We start from the raw sequence: 14,418 nt of genomic DNA, 5'->3' as shown, positions 1-14,418 counted from the left end.
CGGAAAGAAATGGATTGAATTTGTACACACCAGGGATTTGGCCAGCAGAGCAAATACATCTTGTATCTTCTCCATTTTCCCTGCTCTGAACGAACCCTTTCTGGGTGATTCTGTGGCCAGGGAACTGAGAGACCGGGCAGAATTGAACGGTTGAAAGCGAAAGGTCAGATTTGAGTTAAGAGTTCAGGAAATTCGGCGGACCGGGACCTTTGTTGAAAAGGAGCTCCGTGAACTCGGATAAGGTCGGGGAGTGAGTGAACGGGGTTTCTCCAATACAGATAATGTGTGAGAAATATCCAGAAGCTGGTAAAATTATACATAACATTTCGGGGGCTTTGAATCAGACATTAGATAAAATTCAGATAATGAATTAATAAAAGAAGCTGAACAGTTGATTTGTAAGCGTATATTAAATTAGGAAGCTAGGAATGTAATAGGGAAATGACACCTACTTGCAAGTTGGCAGACTAACAGCATGAAACTGAGGATCCCATTGACAGAAGTGCGGACATTAAAACCTGTTGAAGTCCTTCAGAAAGAATGTGCATACAGAAAAGAACAGGAGGTTCGGAGAATTGATCAGGAAAACTGCCCAGTGGGGTGAGTAGTAATAAGGGGTGTGATTAACCTTGCATGTAGAATAATGATGTAATCTTTTAGTTCAATTTGCTTTCTTGAGTGTATAAAAGACGATGCACCGATTTTTTGAATAGAGACCTCCAGAAACTGCTTTCAATGCTGAAAGCAGAAAGGGTTCTTTCAGGTTAACTTCGTGTCTAATAAAAAGTTAACAGGACTAGTTCTATGTGCTGTGTTCTTTGCATCGGGAAGTGGCAGTTTCAATACACTTGGCAAACCATCCAGGAGTCCAAGATTGAGGAATGCTTACTGGATGGTGTCAGTGACCGGTTGAACTGGCATTTAGAGATTAAAGAATGGGCCCACGGGACAATTTGTCGCCGATTTCTTCGGGACTCTATAATTATTTAAATAGAAAAGACAGCCCGAGAGATCGTTTCAGAAGAGTTTATTGACAAGGTGTCAATAAGTCCACAACTTGATGAGTCCACAACAGAGAACAAGTTTTTATAACCCGAAACAAACAAGTCTTCCATTATTCCTACACGATATGCATTCCCTTTCACACATTACGGTTACAAGACAGATTGAAAAGCAGGAAACAGATAGGAAAGCATCCTTATTACATTCCAACAACTTCGTGTGAGTTACTCCCTCACCTCCTTCTGTCTTGGCGTCTACTTGATTAAAGTCATGTTTCCTTCCACAGTTCCCTCCATGTAGATCAAAGATCTACACCACTAAGGGAGCATCCTCTCGGTAAAAAGTCATAAGCATAATTCGCGTCGAGCGCTCCCTTTTTGCATTCCCCAATCCATCGGAATAGGTTAGGGAAAGCATTTTCCCCTCGCTACGCTTTGCGCCAACGGAGATCTGCTCGCTGTTTATGTCACCATTCATTCAGCTCCGGGGGCTCAAGGGTCTAAAGGTCATTGTAAGTTTCCCGGTTTTGTATTGGAGAGGTCTTATTGTTAGTTCTGGTGACATCCCGCACCCCAGGAGCCCTGACTGATCCTCATTCCAGATGATTCTACAATGCATAGTGGAGCTGTCCCAGCACCCCTTAGCGTCGGTGTTCTCCTTGGGAAAGATCTGTGGGTACTCTGTGGGTACGTCCGTCAATCTCCCCATTATTAGCCCCAGTATATTGATTGTTGTCCATGCAAGCATTGCCTTTGTCTGTATCATCCTCCTGGAAAGGTTTACACAGGGTTGCGTGTGTATTAAGGCAATTCTTATGACTAGGAGGACTTTCTCTCCACCAAGGAGAGAAATGAACAATCGTGAGCGCTTTCACCATTCCCTGATCTCATGGGTGGGTGTTCCCTCCAGCCATGGTCCCTGGGCGGCTTTAATCTTATCATACAGTCGAAGGGCAGTCTCACACAACCCCTGGGCATAGGGTGCTAGGGTGCTTCCCTGTATCCAAACCTTGGTAATCTCTTCCGGCATCATAGGGGGTCTTATTCCCGTGCTCATAAGTCACCCCATTAGAGCCTCGTGTGGTGTCAATTTTGTATTCCGATTTATCTGATTGCATAGGGCGTTCCATAGCCAAGGCCAGGGCAGTCCTGTCTCGCCACACGTTCTTTCCAATCCCCTTTTTACTTCTCCATTTAAACTTTCCACCATACAAGAAGATATAAGTTGATACGATATGTGGAATTTCCAATCTATGTCCATTATTTCGCTTACTGGAGTCACTAACTTCCCAATGAAGTGGAAGCCTCGGTCGCTATTTATTCCCGTCGGGATCCTACAGCGGGGAATCAAATCTTTCATCAGAATCTTAGCTACTGTCCCAGCTTCATCCCTTTTTGTCGGGTACGCTTCTATCCATTGTGTGAACATGTCAATGATCACTAATAGGTATTTAAACCCTTTACAAGCTAAGTCAATCTGAAAATTCTCGAAAGGGGCGTGAGCGGGGGGAAGTTTATCAAGTTTGGCAGGCGAGTGCTCCCGATTTTTTTTGCTGACAGATCAGACAGTTTCTCACCTCCCATTCTATGTTGGTTGAGATTTCAGGTCCAAACCAAATTTTCCTTGTTACGTAGCATTCTTGCCTTTCCCAAATCGGCTCGTCCGTGTGCTAACTGCACTATAGGCTGGTACAGGCCGGTCCATATGCCTTTGACCATCTGACATCCTTGGGTTTCCCACGGACGCTGTTTCCTGTGCAGTTTTCAAATCTAATTCCTGTATCATTTGGTATTGCTCAGGAGTGTTGACCTCTCGCTTGAGGGTCATGGGTAACATGGAGTTCTGTTGACTGGTGATTAGTTTGGCCACCATGTCGGCCTGCTCATTACTCCTTGACACAGGATCGTTCTGATTGGTGTGAGCCTGACATTTAACAATGGCCAACTCTGCCGGGAGTTGGATGGCTTCCAGCTATAATTTCCGCATGTTAAGACATCCCCTTCCCACTGGCTGTTATGAACCCTCTATATTTCTATATTTCCATATCTGGCCGAAACTGTGGGTCACCCAAAAGTGTACTGAGAATTATTATAGATGCCTTCTGGTAGGGCATATGCTTCGATAGTTTCGTCATCATTCACTATCGCGTACCTACCATATAGCACCTTGTCCCGGGGCTGGTGTGAAAACCCGTCAACGTATAAGGTGATATCTGCTTCTATTGCGTCAGTCTTTAGGTCAGGTCTTGGGCTGGTCACAAGCTCGGTCAATGCCACGCAGTCGTGTCCTTCGTGGTCTTCCTCTTCTGTTTCAGGCAATAGATGGGCAGGGTTGTAACACCCCGATATTTTGTAAGTGTAATTGGGTCGGGATAACAGTACCACCTCATATCCTTTCCTTCGGGCTGTAGTGAAATGCTGTGTCGATGTCGAGTTGATCAGGGCATGATCCGTGACCAACGTTCATGGCCTATCCTGCACCAGCAATACCGATTTTTCTACTATCTCTGCAATGGCAGCCACCGCCCGCAGACAAGGAGGAATCCCTATTACCGTTAACGGGAATTTGGTGGAGTAGTAGGCTGAAGGCCTCTTCGCTCCTCCGCACTTTTGCACCAGCACTCCACAATCAAATCCATTCTTCTCCGCTACATTTAGCATGAAGGGGTTCTCATAGTTATGGAGGCCCAGAGCAGGGGCTTGAGTCAGAGCCTGCTTAAAATTCAGAAAGGCTTGCTCTCTTTCCTTCGTCCACCGTACTTCCTCCGGTTCTCCCTTCACAGTAGCTGCTCTTAGTGCTGCGTCAATTTCTCGATATTCTGGTATTCACTATCTGCAGTATCCCACCATGCCCAGAAAAGCCAGGATTCCCTTTTTTGTGGTTGGTTTGTTTGTCTGGAATACAGCTGCTGTCCTTTCTGGACCCACTCTTCGCTCTCCCTTCTGTAAAATATATCCCAAATATTTTACTTCCTTCTGGCAGAATTGCATTTTGTGCATGGAGACACGGTGGCCCTGGCAGGCGAGGAGTTGTAGCAAAGCGACAGTATCTTCAACGCATGCAACATCGTCGGGGGAGGCTACTAGCAGGTCGTCCACATATTGCAAAAGGGTCAAACACCTGGTAGAGTGAGCTCCATCAGGTCTCTTCGCACAGCAGCTGTGTATACGGTTGGGCTTTCGGTATAGCCCTGGGGAAGTCATGTCCATGGTAAAAGCGAAGAGGTATTGGCTCTCTTTTGCGAATGGAATGGAGAAGAAGGCAGAACACAGGTCAATGACAGAGAAAGTTGTGGCGGTGTCAGGTATGGCACACAGGATGGTGTTGGTGTCTGGAACCTCTGCTGCGGTTGGCACCACAATGTCGTTTATGGCCCTGAGGTCCTGGACAGATCTCCAGATATTCTTGACCTTCTTTGGTATGGGAAAGTTCGGCGTATTGCAGGGGTTTTGTATTTTAACAAGCACTCCCTGTCGCTCCAGGTCCTCTATGATGCCTCGTACGCCTTCAACAGCGACCGGAGAAAGGCGATATTGTTTTACCGCTGGCAGTGGTTCTCTCTCCCTCACTGTAATCTTGTGCTGCGCGGCAGTATGTACAAACCCCTCATGCGTATTGGACTGTGCCCACACTTTCATGTAGACCTGCGCTAGGGCAGCCGGCCATCTATCGTGGATTGACTCTGGCGGACAGGTTCGGCAGAAAGACGCAGGGACTATTTTTCTTCCCATCCCAATGCTACCGGTGTCAGGGGAGTGAAAGAGGATGTCTAAACTAAAATATGCTTCTTTCAACTGTAAGTCAGTGTATGCCTCACAAGCCCTTTCTGCCCAGTGTTGGGATTCTCTCAGCCAATGATTGTGTTTCTGCAAAATCGTGACCATCTGTCCCTCTTCTTTCGCATGAAGCTGACGCACCGCCAAAGTGACGTGTGGAGCTGTGTGTGGCAGTTGGAAACAAGATGTCTGGTCCAGGCTTAATTCGGCCTGTGCCCCTATCCCCTCTGGTCCGAAAAACAGTCGCGGTCCCACAATTACTTCCTCAAAGTCCCCTTGTCCCGTTATATGTGAGACCTCCTCTCTGGGCGCAAAATACCCAGATGTCACATGGAAGTCCTTTACCCCGGTCAAAATTTTCAGGACAGCACCCAATTGCTGCAGGGCCGAAAATTCCTGTGACCTTTGTAATAACCTCATTACTTCTTCCAATTGTTCGAGAAAGGGGTTAATCTCCAGCTACTAGCCAAAGTGAGTTGGATTTCTGTTCATATCGAGTTCATCGTCCGCCATTGTGCAGATGAGCTGATATGCGTGAGAGGTTGGAAAATCCATAAATATTCCCTCCTATGTGCAGTACAATGTCACATTAATTTTGTACAGAGCCTGTCTCCTTAATATGGGGACAGGGGTAGTGGCGGAAGCAATAAGCTCTTCTTGTATCTTGGTGTCTCCATCCATTAGGGTCATTGGTTGTGAAAGTGGATCTATCATAGGACTACCATGTACCCCAATGCTGCCAATCGTCTTATAACTAAGGGACACTCCCGAGGATGGCGGAACAGAGGACATGGTGGCTCCAGTATCAACCAACATTAAACTCTCCCTCTCTTCCAATTTTACACTGATCATGGGTTGGGTCTCTCTGCTAGAGTACAAATGGAAATGGGGAGCCTGCACCACCTGTTTCTCTTGGCACCCCTATGAGTTCGGTTGTCGAAAAGAGAATTGGCGTCGCTGACCATAGGCGTCACAGTTCTGGCTCGGGTTAAACCTGTCTGGGGTCTGAATTCCTCCGGGCATCGGGTACCACCCTTTTGCTAGCCTCTCCCTCGTGATTGAGGTTACACTCCCACGCGCAATGACCCTATTTTCCGCAATTGCGGCACTGATCGGCACTGATTACCCTCATTTCGGGATCTAACATCCACTCTCTTCTCCCTTTATGTGCATATGAAACTGTCCGGCTTGCTTTTCCTTTTGCGTAGCCAATCTTTCCCTATCCATATTAGCAAGTACCGTGATAGTATCCGCCCAGTTCTTTCCTTGCCAATCCAATTGCTTCATCTTATACATTTTTGCATTCTGGGGCAGTTTCCAATTCAGCAAGGTTTGACCACCAAGGTCTGGTTATAATGTAAGGGCACCCCAGCATTTTCCTCCCAGGTGTTTTTAAATCAAATTACGAATTCCATCATTTCGTCTCCGTTTTCTGGAGAAAGCGGGTGTCCTCTCCAATATCCCCGTGTCGTTTGGCACTCCGCATGACAGCTTCTCTTCCCCTGTTTTGTAACCAGTGGACCATGGACTCATTTCCATTATCCGCCATAGTGTTGTCTGTTCTCCAATTCCCGTTATCTCCAGGCGGTACGCCTGCCAATGAGAGCGATAAGCGGCCTGAAGTAATGACCTGACGTCTCCTGGTAGGAGATGGTAAAGGTGGCAGGTTTGGTCCAGCCAGTGGTGAAATCTATTTGGGGCCTTAATAGCGTCAGGGGCATTAGTGATCATATCCCGCGCCTCAGCTGGCGTCCATGATTTCAAGATTGGGGTGTTGCCTCTCATAACTCTAGGGTATCGAGTAGTAGAATCAGTTAGACCAGCTTTGGACTGACTCCGGGTACGGACCTGCATCCAGGTATCCCCTTACTCTTCCTCAGCGCCCCCTCCATTCTTGGGAGGTGCCTTCTCACTGTGGGATCCCTGGGCAGCGTTTCTCATCCAGCGGTGCGGGCAGGACACTTGCGGGAGCAGTTACGGGAGGAGGTATTGGACCAGCCGCCGCCCCCACTGGCAAGGCAGCTTCCGGCATTTATGGGTGGCCATAGGCGGCGGCGGTCTAACTAAGATCATCCCATCCTTTCCTGTCATAGTTTGTGGGCAATCGTGGATACAGCGGGACGGGTTGGGGGGCCCTCGCGTTCGGGTCGGGATATGGAGGCGGTTGGTTCGTGGGGCTAGAAGGTGATTTACTCTGCGGCAGTTTAGGCCACGGTTGGTGGCGCCCTGCCATCTTGGTCCAGGTTATAAAACAGTCTCTAAAATAATTAACATCGAATGTTGGATCCCCACCTCCTGACTGAACGTCGTCTTTAAAGTAGGATATTACTTTTAAATCAAGTGTTCCCCCATATGGCCAGTCTCCCTGGTACCATCCGTAGATATTGTTACTGGCATAGTCCCAGTTACCCATCTCGTTCATTACGATGTCCGCTGGCGAGCCCGGAAGCTGCAGCGGGTATCCTACCAGTTCCTTTCATTTGCGTTGTTCGTAGATCTTACCATGGCAGGCTTAGGCTTTATTCCGGGAACGGAGCCAGTCGCTCGACCCGGCTCTGTCTCTTTAGTCTGACAATTTCCAATCTGTCTGCGGACTTAACAGAATTAGGATACCCAAAATAGCAAAGCAACAACAATTTTCTTCTACCTTTATGCGCGTAGTTGCCCCGGGTTGCTTTAGAGTTCAATTTACCTAACTCGTATCAGCGTCTCACTCCATCCTTACGGAGGTCTCGACGTGCGTCTCACTCCGTCCTTGCAGAAGTCTCGACGATCACCTTACCCTTCTATACAGGGCTCGTGGTGTGTGAGCCTGCCTCACCCCCCCCCCCCACCCCCTTTCAACTAGGTTCTTGGTCAGGGCCGTCACCCGCTCACTTCTGTCCGTGATCCTGTAAACGAGGACCCTACTCGGTGCGCCAGATTCTGTTGCCGATTTCTTCGGAACTCTATAATTATTTAAATAGAAAACAGAGCCTGGGAGATCGTTTCAGAAGAGTTTATTGACAAGGTTAACCTTGAAGAGTCCACAACAAAGACTCTGCCCGTACCAGGCAGAGAACAAGCTTTTATAACCCGCAACAAACAAGTCTTCAATCATTCCTACTGGATATGTACTTCCTTTCACACAGTACGGTTACAAGACAGATTGAAAAGCAGGAAACAGATAAGGACGCATCCTTATCACATTCCAACAACTTCGTGCGAGCTACTCCCTCACCCCCTTCTGTCTTGGCGTCATGTTTCCTTCCACACAGTTGCCCGGTTTTTTCTCTTAAGGTATGAGATCAATTGATCCCTCCCTCCCTATAGCATAACTTTGACGGACACCAGTTGAATTACGATTGTCGCATCCCGAGCACACAGAGGATAAAGGCTTGAGGATTTGCTTGGTTAAAAGATTAAAGTATTGTCCAACATAACATGTTGTCCTAATTCTGATGCCCTGCCTTAGACTGGTTGTTAAGAGGGGAAATCCCCACATGAAGTTTAGGAACCTCAAGTGGCGCAGAAGAACAAAAGCACAACATGGAACAAATGTGTGATAAGAAAGGAGTAAACCACCCTATGGGTCAAATATTGGAAATGAGTGATGTGGGGACCCCGGGACAGCCAATGTATTATTTATATTTGAAGCAGGGTTAAAGATTTAATTTGGACCGTGGATTGCAAAACTCAGAAAAAGTAGAAATTGAGCTGGAGACCAGGGAAGGGACGGCCAGGTAAATTTATGGTCGAGTTTAAAAGGTAATGATATGTCAGAAGATGTTATATGTGACATGTTCCATTCGTGTTCCAATTACATGGAGCAGGAAAAAATTTTATAATGGTAGTAATACAGCCGTGGCAAAGCAACTAATACTTTTATAAGAGCTGAAGAGATAATGGGACCCACAAAGAAGGAAGCGATGGAATCTGAATTACATGTTTGGAATATTGCTTGGTTATCAAAGTAAAGTTAATCACGATTGGCAGCTCCTGACTTGTCTGTGCAGAATATTTATTTAAGGCTGAAATTAAACTTTTTGTTCACTTAAGATGTGTGCGGAATAAATTTTATGATTTGAAGCTTCACAATTTGCTATTATTACGTAGTCTCATACAGCATTTAAGCTGACACACAACTTTTCTGCCTGGTCTGAACAAATGGCTAATTGCTATTCTAAATCCCCACCCTGGCTCCTCTGTCTGTCCGCTGTGAAACTAAAAGATGGATGAGCTAAGCAGTGTTATCTCTAACAGGGAGGACTGAATTTTTCCCTCAAATTTCTTTTAATTTACTGTTTTGATAAGCTTTAATGACTTTCAAGATGATGGATGTCTTGTACAATTTGTAAAGAAATTTTCTTTTACAATTGTAAAATTCCTGTTATCACATATATTCTGATTATAAATCTAGACGCTTATTCTAGCTAGAGAAAGAGACTTGGATCTTCGCTTTTAGAGGATATTGATCTCTTCCTGGTACCAAGCTTTTAAAATAAAGGCTTCCTAATCAGTAATTCCGCTGTGCTTAAGTTACTTATTCCACAACAATGGGGAAAAAAATTACATTTAAATAAGGAACAGACCAGGACTAACCACAGAATGTGAAACTAATTTAGCATTTCAGATTGAATATATGATAAATACAATTAGATTCCGGGCCAAATGGTTAACAAGCAGAAGGTGATTTTTTAAAAAAACCTCGCAGTGACTGGATGTCAGGCAGGGCGACCCTGTTCTTGCAAAGTGATGACAAGGACGAATCAAAAGATTCCTTGTGGGTAAGACCACCCCCATATATATCCTAGCTGCTACAGTGTCCAGACCTGTGACTCACTAGTTACGATAAAGAAATTTCAAAGTTAGGTTTGATATAAATTTGTTTTTAATTTTGTAAAAGAAAACAAACTTGAAAGCTTGCCTTGCACTTTCATTGACAGTAGAAAGACAGTGCATGAGTGAGGAAGAAGAGGTTAAAGAGCTTGAACTGAAACTTATCTGCAGTAATTTTAACCTGCCTTCCAGAGAGCTTCAACCATGCAGCAAATTCACAAGTTGTTGGACTTAAAAATGTAACAATGAAGAAATGGTGTTCCACCTCTGTAGTGTTTCCTGGTTCTAACTCGTATAGGAGTAAAATCTAATCACACAGAAGTAAGAATTATTTTTTTTTAAAAACTGCCTTGTGAAAAATACAGAAATGAAGTAATGAAGACGGCTTCCTTTTATCATCCAGTTTTCCAAGGGATTTGAATTGTTTGCCCTTGTCAGAGCCTACATAATAGGGAAAAGAATATTTATGCTCATACCAGTACTTTTTACTCATTGGGAATGCTTATGCAGATGCTACTATAAAAGCTGCTATTATAAACGGTCCCTTCACCGTCCCTTCACAAAAAGTGATAAACTGCTTGAATACGTCTTGCCTGATAGGGGGATGAAGCATAATTTCATTTCATTAATCTCTGTTAACAGTAGGGGTGTGCCAGAATCAAATTATGAACCACACCTGCTGGACAACTTCTTTACCAAATGAACTACTTAAGTAGTTCAAGTAAAATAAATTGCATTTATATATATATACTTTTTTTTCAAATATGTAGATTGTCTAAGGATTACATCACTAATCTAAGAATGTTGGACATTCCAAGGAAGGAATTATTTTCTTCTTACAGCATGATCCTTGAAAAGAAATTGAATGCCTATCATTTAAGTGTATATGGGTTGATTTAATAGAATTAAGTACATAACTATAAGTATTGTCTTGTTACTGGTGATTGACCTGTGCCCTTAAAAAACAAATTGACGAAGTTTTCAGCAGAATCTAGGTTGAATTGGATGAAGGAATTGGGGTTTACAGTGGTTCCACTTCTCCTATTAACCCAGCCAGCAGGAATAGTTGAATATGCAAATTTTTTAAAAAAAGATAAACTAGCCAAATTGACTGAGGAATCAGGGCTAGAATTGGCTAGAAAGTGCTACCCCTAGCACTGTTTTAAATGCAGATGGCAACGCTGGCTAAGTAAGGGCTATCTGCAGCAGAGATGGTCCATAAACAGCCAATAAGGACATCGTGGAGAGCAAAGCCCGCACCACCAGTAGGGATGGATTTATTATCATTAATTGAGAAAATAAGCAAATATTTGATATATTGAACTAAATATTTTGAGAGATGTATTCCAAGCTAAAACAAACACACCTAAAGGAGGCTCATCCAACAGATGGAAGTGTGAACATCCTAATATCAACTTTGAGAAATACGTTCTGGTAAAGAATTGGATCGGAAGAAATTGGGAACTCGCTGGAAAGGACAATTCCAGGTTCCGGTAATAACACTGACTACAGTAAAGCTTGAAGGACAGCATCACTAGATACTCCAAGCAGACCTAAGGGAAAACGCCCGGCCAAGACATTAAGATTTTAATTATAATAGACTGAAAAAGGTACGCCCACGCACAGCACGAGAAATTTATTGTTATGCCTCTTGTTGCCCTGACATTTGAACTGAAGACCGGAGTTGAAACTGAAAATAGGATTTTTTTGATGACAGCATAATACCCTTTAAAATGTGTCTTACTTATATATTGATAGCGCCAATCAGAAGATAGGGCTATTTGTTAATGAATCAGAAAAGTGGTTCCAAGCGGCTAAAGGAAGGTATATAGAAACCCAGGCACGCTTATATGATCAGAGGATCATATAAGAGGACTAGAGGAGTTTGCCAGGGTACTCGCTTTACACCGCAATCACTTCTGAATTAACACAGTCAGCATATTTCGTAAATAAAAGTTACTCCATGTGTTTTGAAGATCTGTGATGGGGATGTGGGGTGGTAAAATTGAAAAATGATTTACCTTGTATAGAAGAACACTTGGAAAACGATTATTAGATGAAGGAAGGATACTTCTCATGCATTGTTTAAGGAAGGAATGTTTGAATTTTATTCGAGGAACTCGGGTGTAGAAAATCGGAGCACACATACGATATCCAGTCAATCACGTGGATAAATTAAAAACACGATATAAACCGCACCTTATATGATCGCGCGTCGCTTGTACACTAATATATTGACGCAAATCCTGCAATAATACCCCTTTGAACTGGTTAATGGCTTTCTTTTAATCTGTCCCAGATTCCAAGGACCGAATGTATATTTCCGATTATTGTCTCTTCATTGACCAGATGATGTCAATGCCCAATATTCTTGGAGGGAATATTCAACCTTGCAAGGAGAAATAATGGATAACTAAACACAGTCAGCAGCTGTTCCCTGAATTTAGACTGTGTCACAGAATAAATACAGGTGTTTGTGCAACAACTCAGCATCTGGAGCATATATCCGATTTCCATTACATAAGGGGGAAAATAGAGCACATCATATCCCAAATACTGCGTTCGCGCCATTATTGAACAGAATGTAATGATTGCCCATAACATCATAAAATTTCCAGAGACGAGCAACAGAAGAAATATAGATTTCCTTCGGCTCTCCATTTCTCGGTCTTTTTGACACGCTTCTGTTATTCTTCCACTCCTCTGGGCACCGAGCCTTCGTCGGACCCTACTTGTCACTACAATATGTCTGACAGTTAAAATATTGAGGAGAAAGATTAAAACAATGGCGATAATGGGCGTTAAGAGGAAATGAAGATATTCAATTGTTGCCCACATATATGAAACCATAATAAGCACAGCAACGTGACAAAACCACGGGGACCCGAAGCTGTACGATGGTGAGAACAAGAAATAATAGAAAATATTGATTAAACAGCTCAATAGAATTACTGCTGCCAGAATCGCAGACGCAGTTTTCTCAGTGCAATATCTAGGTTTCAGCTTTCTGCAACAAATCGCAACAAGTCGGTCAAAGGTGAACATGACGGTGAACCACACAGAGCAGTCTGTCACTGCATAAAGCAGGATAGCATGAATATTACACACGTAGATATTCCGCAACAACCGCATCTGATAAAAAATCGGCATCTTCCTCAATATGAGATCAAAGATAATAACCAGTAGATCAGCCACTGCCATGGCTACCAGGTACTGGGATACACATCTAGAGAGACCGCACCTTCCTCGTGACAGGATTCCAATCGTTATCAGGTTAGCTATAATGATAAAATGTATATATGTGCATATAAATAAATAAATAAATGGATGAATAGATAAATAAATAAATAAATAGATAGATAGATAAATGAGTTTATATATATATAATTTCTTTAAATTGTTGTGAACTGAATTAAAAACAAATCATTTTCAGATTAATATAATGACCGAACGGAAATTGATAATTTTGATATTTGATAAATGATATTCACATTCGCGTCAGTTGGCTAAAAGGGTATAAACACGATCCGATCCACCGGTTGAAGTGACCACGGGTTATCAATCTAAATATCGGTCTAGGTTGACATTTTCAGCATTTTCACTCGATTCATCTTATTAGCGGGTTGATTCCATTTCCATTCCTTCCAGCCAGCTTAAAGCAAGGACAAAATTCCACCCCATTCAGGGAATAATTGGTGAAAACACAGAACAGCCGTGAACTGAAATGCATCAACAATATCACCAAGACCAAATGCCTTTGGACTTCGAAACCCTCTGCGACTGTAGTGACAGAACATATCTCAGTGGTTCGGATCCGTGGGAATCTGTGACTCAACTCGACCGGGATCATTACCAATAGAAGTACCCGCTACTCTGTATTCTTTGTAGTCTTTCACTATATACGTACGAATACGGCCAAAAACAGCTCTGACAAACTACATATTCGTGCATTACACCACAGCCTTGACTGGATACAAATAAGTGAGGGAAATGAGTGAAACTGGTGGCTATTTGGCATCATCATCTTCCCAAAAAACATACTATACTTCTCAACATTTACTAAGAGTTACTATTTCGATAGACATATTCTGTTGCACCCATGTCAGCGCGGCGAGATTGTTAACCATCTCCTCGGCATCCACAGGAAACTGAAAATCCTGATATGCTACTTGTATCACATAAAAACCTCAAAAGAAATACTATTGAATGTGTCAGGTAAGGTTCAATGAATAAGTGTTATCGGATTTGTGACGTCATTGATCGCAGAAATATGCAGATTCTTCTCAACGCTGCAGAACCTATTGTGCATTCTCAATCCCATAATGATTATATCAATTCTTCTGTTGCTTTATAGAGCAAACCAATCATACCACACAACATCGTGAATAATCGGAAAGCACGTGAGTGCAGGTTCTACATGGTCCAACTATATATCCTCTACCAGTGTAATCAGACGCCTAAAATTAAATCACATTTGAAAATAAACTTCTACTTCCTCTGTACAAACTAATTCCTCTCTGTAACTTGGCACGGATTCACTGTGCATAATTTCCAGTGCTAAGGACCACATGTGAGTTCAATTACGCGAAGAACAAATTCAATTACTCCCTCCTGATACATGCGACAATTAATTTGAACGATGCATTTATAAGAATAAATCACAGTGAAAATAATTGTCCAATTGTTTTACAGCTTGACTACATCTGTCTTCTGTGCGAATGCAATATATCAGAGTAAGGCATGGTTTGTTAAATGTCAGTGAGAAATGAAAATAGGGAACGATGTGAAATGTTATCTTTCTGCTACGCTTAACCATCACGTC

The 14,418-nt window shown here is 43.3% G+C and overlaps 1 long non-coding RNA gene across 5 annotated transcripts in view; it reads left to right on the top strand.

Annotated features, from left to right (window-relative positions):
- LOC138745467 (uncharacterized) overlaps positions 1-14,418 on the top strand; it is a 100,999-nt gene that overhangs the window by 60,152 nt on the left and 26,429 nt on the right. Inside the window, exon 3 of one of the 5 annotated variants that reach the window (XR_011346291.1) lies at positions 13,245-13,564. The exons of the other annotated variants lie outside the window; for them this stretch is intronic. This is a non-coding gene — a long non-coding RNA (uncharacterized lncRNA). Of the gene's footprint in view, positions 1-13,244; positions 13,565-14,418 lie in introns of those variants that run through there. 5 annotated transcript variants of the gene reach the window in all.

Source organism: Narcine bancroftii, chromosome 11 (genome assembly GCF_036971445.1).
Source record: "Narcine bancroftii isolate sNarBan1 chromosome 11, sNarBan1.hap1, whole genome shotgun sequence".
NCBI classification, from domain to species: domain Eukaryota; kingdom Metazoa; phylum Chordata; class Chondrichthyes; order Torpediniformes; family Narcinidae; genus Narcine; species Narcine bancroftii.
This window is presented reverse-complemented; position numbering and strand designations above follow the sequence as displayed.